General features: G+C 43.2%; 1 long non-coding RNA gene across 1 annotated transcript; it reads left to right on the top strand.

Annotated features, from left to right (window-relative positions):
• Nucleotides 1-1291: 1291 nt before the first annotated feature.
• Nucleotides 1292-6859, top strand: LOC103629081 (uncharacterized). Its single transcript, XR_554108.2, has 5 exons — nucleotides 1292-1608; nucleotides 1815-2677; nucleotides 4353-4445; nucleotides 4647-4729; nucleotides 5937-6859. It is a non-coding gene; the product is annotated as an uncharacterized lncRNA (long non-coding RNA).
• Nucleotides 6860-8333: the final 1474 nt, after the last annotated feature.

Consider the following 8333-nt stretch of genomic DNA (forward strand, 5'->3'; position numbering starts at 1 on the left):
TATGATTTTGCTACTAAGAGACATGTTAATATGGCCACCCAGACTTAGAACTTTGCCGCAATTCATCTTTATACTCCTTGACATTTTTATTACAAAAGGACTTGAGAAAAGGTGTGAGTTTTTCAAAAGAAAATGTTTTTCAAAATGAGTATGATGAAAGGTTGTCACCCTTGTCACCTTTGAGCGGGATGATCAGGGACTCCCTGGTTTGGGAGGGCCTTAAGGTGATGGCTCAGCCGGATTAGGTGTGAGCATGAAGGATTGTCCCTCTCGCATAAGGACCGGTTTGTCATCACTCTTTACCTATACTCTTATCAAGTACAACCACTCGAGACTGTATGGGCAGTCGCTTGATCCGAACTTGCACGGTCTGCACCCTAGGGTTATGGTGGCTAGGGAGCACCGAAAGGACAAGGAGGGGGAATAATTCCGTCCTAGTTTGGGCGAGGAGGTGGCCTTGTTCCTTTCGGTATAACCGTTAAGGTAAAGTCGTGCAGGGGAGGAAAGAGTTTTGGATTCGGGTCTCATTGGCCATGAGATCGCAGAGCTGGACTAGTGGGTAAAGTGTACACCTCTGCGCAGAGTTCAAAAATCTATTCGAATAGTCCGTGTCCACGGATATGGATGAGTTATAGCATGGATTTGACAATTAGTGTTTTGTTTTCCAAAATGTTTTGAAAAATGGTTTTAAAAGGTCCGGCGGTTGAGCCATGAGCTATGGTGGACGGAAAGTCCAGTAGCTGTTTTTGAAAATAAAAACCGGTGGGAAACTACCGAGATTCCTGGATGGTTTAGTCCAGGGGATTTGGTTCTATTTTGAAAAACTTACTGCTCCCTTGGGAGAGGATGCGCTTTGAAAATGATAAAATGTTTTACAAAATAGGCCTGCATCAGAAATTGCTTTTTCTGCAAAATACCCTGAGCTTCACATGCTCCATGCATTATATCTGAATTTCCCATTCCGTAGGTGAAGGTGGGCTGCCGGGTACGTAAATACTCACTTTTGCTTATTTGTTGTTTTTCAGAGAAGGAGGTCGCTGATCGGGTAAGAGTTACGCCTGTTTCCAACCATGCATGTGGCTGTTAGACCGCTGATTTGTTTCGCTGCGTATATTGGGCTGCTTCAGCCCCACTCTGATGATATGTCTCGAGTTGTGGACCAACTCTTAAAGTTGATCGCCACCTGTATAGGTTTGTCTCGTTTCAGCAGATCTAGAACCATCTGATGTATAAATAATTAAATATGTATACTAGTCTACTGGGATTAGTATTTCAGAGGATTGGGACGCTTCACAGGCCCACGCATCGAACCCCGTGAGTGTTCGCCGACGTGGCCCGGCGTCAGCGTCGCGTCGATCTCTCTGCCGAGGACCTCGCTCTCCACCAAGAGGCGGTCAGCGCTGCCCGACGGCACCGTCGCCTCTAGGGCATCGAACACCGTCGAGTAGTAGCCCATCGCCGCGGTCACCCGCTATGGCAGGTCATCGGAGCAGTCGTCGCTGCCGGTGCTGTTGGCTTCCTTCTCAACGATGGTCACCACGGCGGGGTTCATGGATTTAACCCACTTCAGGAATGTACCTTGACTTCGTCCGGGAGAAGCAGAAACTGGTACGGATTTGGCATGCTTTGGGGGCTTGGGGTTTTTGAGGCGTTGAAATGGTTGAATTTCTCCAAAATCTCAATGTGTTTTCAAATGTTCGGTAGAAAATTTGCTTTGATGCTGTGAGGTGTGAGCTGGGCACTATGAGTGGTGGGGGATTTTCGTGGGTTTCAGTTCAAGGACATGGCGCTGAAGGCATTGGGTGTGTGTACAGGCACTACAAGCTGTGCGTTGGCCGTTGGCTCGTCCTCCCCGCCTCCCCGGCGACGTCGCGGGGGCAGCAACCGTACTACCACGGCGCATATGCGGAGTCCGGGTCCGACCGCTTCCACTATGCGTACCAGCGCGCTGGTAGCTCCACAGCATCGGCGCTGAGGCTGCGCATGAGGGGCGCGATGTCCAACCGTAACATCACGCTGTCAGTCAGCGCGCACACCAACCTCCTTGCCGGCAACGAGGAAGGGAACGGTGAAGTGGAAATAGTGGCTGGCAGCAGTGAGGAGGATGAGGCAAAGGAGTGGAGACGGCGTACATCCTCCTTGTCGGGTGCCATGCGAGGGTGAAATGGGATCTGCAAGCCTACATGGGCCCTGATTGTTCTTTCCTTCTTCTTTTTTCAAGTACATCGGTTCGATTCAATCTCAGTACCAAGAAATGAATTTGCGAATCTGATGAGCCATCATGTGGTTTTCCCTACCTGTCGTGACATGGTCTCTGCAGAATCTGACATTCCTGTTTACAGTACATGTACTTACTGATCGACTCTGGTTCAGATGGCTTGATATTTTTAACGCTGACAAAATTTACCAGGTCTCGTGAATCCTTCTAAGCTCCTGACCAGCATTGACGAACAGATAGCGGAAAGCCAGGGAGGAGCCGTCCAGGAGAGAAATCATGGAGAAGATAAACAAGTGGCTGCTGGCTTGCGAGGAAGAGAAATGGCTGGATGAGTACAATATGGTAGGTCCAAAATGTGGGTTTGGATACATCGAACACTGATTTCAAATGTGGAAGACAGATAAAGACCAGGCAAACTATATTGAATGGGAGAGGATAAAGCCAATCAACATATGAGAGGTGATTATTTTAATTTGCAATTTGTCTACATAATAAATTAGATACGAAATTGTTTGTCATATATTCTTATATGTTGTGTTGTACGAATCATACTTTAGTTTTACATTTTACTTTTATATATGCTTACGCCTTTGCCATAATTTTTGCACCATTGATGTGGTGAGATTATGAACTCTTCCGTACATTATTATGCTTATCCCAAACATATGAAATCAAATAAGTACAAATTGATATGAGTCCGCTTGCATATTCTTATTCTGTACCTAGGGGTGAATATTCGGTTCAAGTGTATTGTTGGGTATGAGCTGATATCAATAAATTTAGCATTGCAAGTGAATGAAATACTGAATTGCATCCAAAGGGTCAGAATATAGGGTGCGGTTTGAATTCAAATACAATCTTACAGATAGCTAATGGACAGGGTGTATGTATTTTTGTCTAGATCGACTTACCATCTATGTGCTGATTCTTTGACTATCATTATGCATTCATACTTTTGACAACAGCTGCAAGTTCGGATAATAACTGAATCACAGATTGCTGTGAGCAAACTAATTAATAACAGCCCCAAAAGTTGACACCATTTTTGTGCCCGCACACTGTTCTGTGAATCAGAAGCAGTTTGAATTATCGAGTCCTGATGTTTTTGTCTCTGCTACCTCCAAGCCTGCAGATTCTATCAAGAAAAATTGATAGAATGTTTTTGTCTCTGCTAGCCTTGTCCATAACAGCCCCAAAACGTTTTTGTCTCTGCTACCATGGACCAAGTCTTTGGAGTCATGTCCTGACTGGACCACGTGAACACATGATACTGGGACCGCGTGAACGCAAGAACACTAAAATTGACATAGAAAAATTGATTATGTCATACTCCCTCTATTCCAAAAAATAGGGCGCATAATTTTTTTCACAAATATTAATGCAGCTCTTTACGATACTTTTCTTTTCTCTAATGCCCCTATGCTAGATTAATGGACATGGTGTATGGAATGGAAATTAATTGAGAGGAGGGCCTGTAATCGTTCCTGGCCTGCCTTAACGGACAAAGGACAAAGCATGCATGAGTGGAAAGAATATTGCGTCACGTTGTGTGTTCAGCCACATAAGGAAACATGCATGCACGGTAGGAAAATAATCATACATGCAATTAGGCTCCCACCACTTACTAAAATAATGCAAGGCGCCCAGCATCCAGGTAGAAGGGTAAGTGCGTCTAGAATAGGATACAAATACTAATACGCCTTGTTTTTTGAGACAAAATCCAAAACTTTATACGCCCTATTTTTTGGGATGGAGGGAGTATATATTATAACCCCAATATTTCCCCTTCATATAGGTGAGAATCCGATACAGATTTATTGTTGTATCATATTGTTTTGTGCCTTGGACAAATGCAAATAACAGTTTAAAATAGCTGTCACAGGCCCACAGCACTTAATGAAGTGTTAGGAAGTTTCACTGATCTTGTGAATGCTATGGACAACTGCAAATCTAAAGTGTTATGAAATTTCATAGGCCCTACTTGACGTTAGAGAAATGTTTTCTTGGATGTCAATATTTTTGACTTTCTGTATATTATGGTGTTTACTTTTGATTTACTTTCCTGATATTTTGTTGTTGTTGTTTGATTTGTCAAACTTGATCAGAAGTGCTGCACAAAATTATCTTTTGGCAGGTCGCCGTCGCAGGCTGCGCAGCAGGTGTCGCCCCAGCAGCAATATAGGCGGTGGTGGCTGTGCGGGCCCAGGCACTGGCCCAGGTGACGCGGGTACGAAGCCTCGAGATGGAGTTCAGCTTCCTTGTTTTTTTCAATTTTTGTTGCTTGCTCAAAAGCTCTTCTCATATTTTCTCGGTTCTCTCTATTTTTTTGTATTTTGTACATAACATTTTTATTTCGTATTACCTTGTTCAAATTCTGCAACTTACTCCCCCCAAAAATGCAAAATTTGTTGTTTTGTCGATTATACAGGCAAGCCAAAGAGGTCGGGCTGCAGGCTGTAGCTGCCGCCGAGCTGCTCCTGGCGCTTCTGGTTCCAGTCGCCAACTCATCAGGTACTGCTGAAACCTTAGCACACTCTGCAAGTTCAGATTTGCTTTATACTGCTGTGGTGGTCTGGGTTGTGATTGCTTTTCTTCGTCTTGAGATGCTCGACCTTGAGAGCTTTTTCTTTTTGACATTGCCTTTGCTTCTCCTTGCTCCTTTTTCTCCCTTTTATTTAAGGAACATCTCTGAATATATCGGCTTATCAACTGCATGCAGTGCATTTGAGTTGTATATAAGCTGTCAGCAAGATGCAGCTCTGCTCTTGATCTTTTCTGGTTGACGAGCATGTATGGTCCTTGCAAAGCGATCATAGGTCCAAAGCGACTTTAATCTGAGGAGACCTCCTCATTTTTAGTTTTTTTGGTATTTAGAACCAGAAGAATTTGTGCATACTCATTACTCCCTTGGTTCTGAAACAAATGTCGTTATATTGAATGAGTGGTTCTCTGATGCACTAATAACCTGATAGCCGGAGAATCACTAACATAATATGCAAGATCTTGATCTAAAAGCCAGTCACCATGGCCCCCTCAGAGCCCCGACATGCGGCAACTGAGGCGGCGTGTTGTGCGCAAGATCTTGATGAGTTATTCATTTAGAGTACTACTATGGCATTCTAATTTAAAAGATTAGGCTAACCCATTCCATTCTGAATCAGTTTGTTTTCCAGTGCATATTAATTATTGCTTCCATGCAATTGATCTAACTATTCGAATAGTGATTTTCATTATATACATTGGATTGATGCCACTTAACTGAATTCCAGCACCATTTGCAAAATTGGTTAGTTTAGTGCAAGTATCATTTTATTCAATCTGTTGTTTCTATTAGAATTCTGCATAAATACATGCAAGTGAAGATAACCACTGAAAATAAAAGGAATGGTGGATAGGATCAAGATCTGTGTAACTGTAACATACCATATTGAAATAAAATGAACACAACAATACCACTGAAAATTTATCATGATTTTTAGTATTCTTGTTCCCTTTTGTTTTGTTTTTTTTAAAAAAGGAGAATAGTATATGTTTTAGCTGCATCTACATCGCCAGTCTGCACTGCATCTGATGATTTGTTCAATAACTGGCAGGGATTGAGTTAGCTGGCAATAGGCCATTTCATTCCATCCCATTTTTTTGGGTGCATGTAGTGTATCATGTTTCTTTTACCATCTCTATTGATATCTTTAATAACCCTATCTTACTTTGCTTGCAGATGTACTATATAGATATAGACCGTGAACTTTGTATTGATGATTTTCTTTGTGGTGATGATTACAAAATAAATATTTCTGAACTAATGAAGATCAGTTCAATAACCTGCATGGGATTAGCCAATTGGAACATCAAAAGTCTGATGCCCTCGCCTTGTACCGTCTTGAGTACAAGTCCTCTAGCTCCAAAAGAAGCGTCAGGTCAAAACTGTCCAGTAGTCCACTGAATGAAATCCAGCAGCAAATGGGCAGGCTGACTGCAGACAGTCCTGTGGAGAACAAACGGACTGCTAGGAGCAAGCCAAAGGCTAACCAGAAGGATACCAATGCAAATATTCATCCCCATGTTAACGCCCCCAATCAAGTTAATGCTCCAAATGCTTATCAAGCAACACCGCAGGTGAACCAAATGACACTTATGAATGGGAACGTTGTTTATGGACCTCATCTCCCACATTCTGAAGACGTCATCTATGGACCTCATCTTCCACATGGATACTCAGCTGAAGGAAGCAGCTTCTTTTGGAACACAAGTGACTATCAATATACATAAAAGTTGCTAACAAAAACTATCACATTTTTCTCAAAGATCAGTTCAAATTAAAGTGCTCTTATTCTGTGTTTAAGCGACTTATTTCTGTATATTGCGGAATGTCTGAAGCTTATGTTCACTGTTTGATCTGCTGCTGCTGAATAATGTTGCCAGCCTAGGGTTCATGTCACTTTTCATCTGCATTTTTACTACAAGCATCCTAGAAATGAGATGGAGTGGTGTTGGAATTGATGACACATGTGTGCGATTTGAAAAACACCTGTTTTGTGTTGTGCTTCCTTGCATTCTCTACAACAATGTAATAGATTACTATGCCTTTTCTGTAATACTTTTTATCTGAATTTTTTTATAATATTTATATCTTACAACAAACTATCGCATAAATTTGGTGATTTTCTTTTTAATTTCCATGGCAAATTAATTTCCATGTCAAAGTACGAACATATACGAATATATTTTTTAAGGTATGTAAACCTCTTTAACATTTAAAAGACGCTAACAAGAGCATAGAATGATAATTAGTCCTTGTGTATCTCAATATATCTTAATATAACATGTTGACTCCGTAGCAACGCACGGATATATATCTATACTACTTATTAAGGCTGCAAGGGGTAGGCTGCCATTCCTTGTTCTGCCATTCACATTCCCTGTTCTGTCATTCATATCCTTGTTCTGTCATTCTCGCCTCCAAACCCTAGACCGTCTGCGGTTGCATCGCCATTCTCCCACGAACCCACTGTGCGCCGCCACCTACAAGCAGCTGCGCTCCACCACCGCGGGCTTCGACCCGGCACGCAAGCTCGGGGACGGCGACTTCGGGATAGTTTTCCTCGCGTACTACCCGCCGCCGTCAAGCGCCTCCACGTCTCGCTGCTGTCGCTGTCCCCTTTCTTCCCCTCCGCCACCATCACCAACATGTGGACCCTCCACCTCCTCCATCCGCATCATGGACTCCATGGCTAGCTATGCCCCGAGCTCCTCCTCATCTTCGTCGATCGGGCCTAGGCGAGCGCAGGCTCCGGCGAGAAGATCTGGCAGGAGGCCATGGCCACAGGCGGCAGCGATTCAGCCTTCTTCCCCGTGATTCTTGTTCTCCTCGCTTGTCGGGACCAACACGGCCTCCCCGCACCGCCACATCGCCATCGCAGGCAAGTGGACCGTGCAGAACTACCTCCTCCCCGAGAACGCCGTCGTGCTACTCCACGTGCGCCCCACCTCCGTCCTCTACAGCGTCGACTGGGGCTCCATCGCGGTCTCTGTCGCTGACGAGGGATCTATTTATTTGAACTGTAGGATCTATTTTTTGTATCATCTTGCTCTACCCTGTAACATACTACATCTTTTATTATCTTATGCCTGCTTTGTAACGCGTGGTGTTTTGATCCTTTCATTGCCTCATTTCACTATCAAGAGACGTTCAAAGTTTGTTTGCATGATTTATATTGAACAATGGTCTAAATATGTATTTTGTCAGTGCTGTTTTATTTTACATGCTGAATTTACCATTATTTCCTATCATCTTTGCACATTGTGCTATCCTTATTGCTTGTACCAAAGCAGACAGTAGTGGTTCCTTTCCTGGGTTCTATATTTGTTTTGTCAGAGTTGTAAGTCATGATATTTCTAACGCTTCTATGCTCTGCTTGCTGCAATGATCCAGAACTCATTTGCCTGACAGACGGTGCCAGCAAAGGTGTTATGCAAATGCTGAACACCAACACTAGAAACTAAGGATGGGGAAATAATTGTTCTTGAAAAACTAAAAGATGGAATGACAGGGTAAGATATGCTAAAGAGAAAACATGATGCGGCTAAAAGAAATAGCCCTTTGGACTTTGTAATG

This window comes from Zea mays, chromosome 6 (assembly GCF_902167145.1).
Source record: "Zea mays cultivar B73 chromosome 6, Zm-B73-REFERENCE-NAM-5.0, whole genome shotgun sequence".
NCBI classification, from domain to species: Eukaryota; Viridiplantae; Streptophyta; class Magnoliopsida; order Poales; family Poaceae; genus Zea; species Zea mays.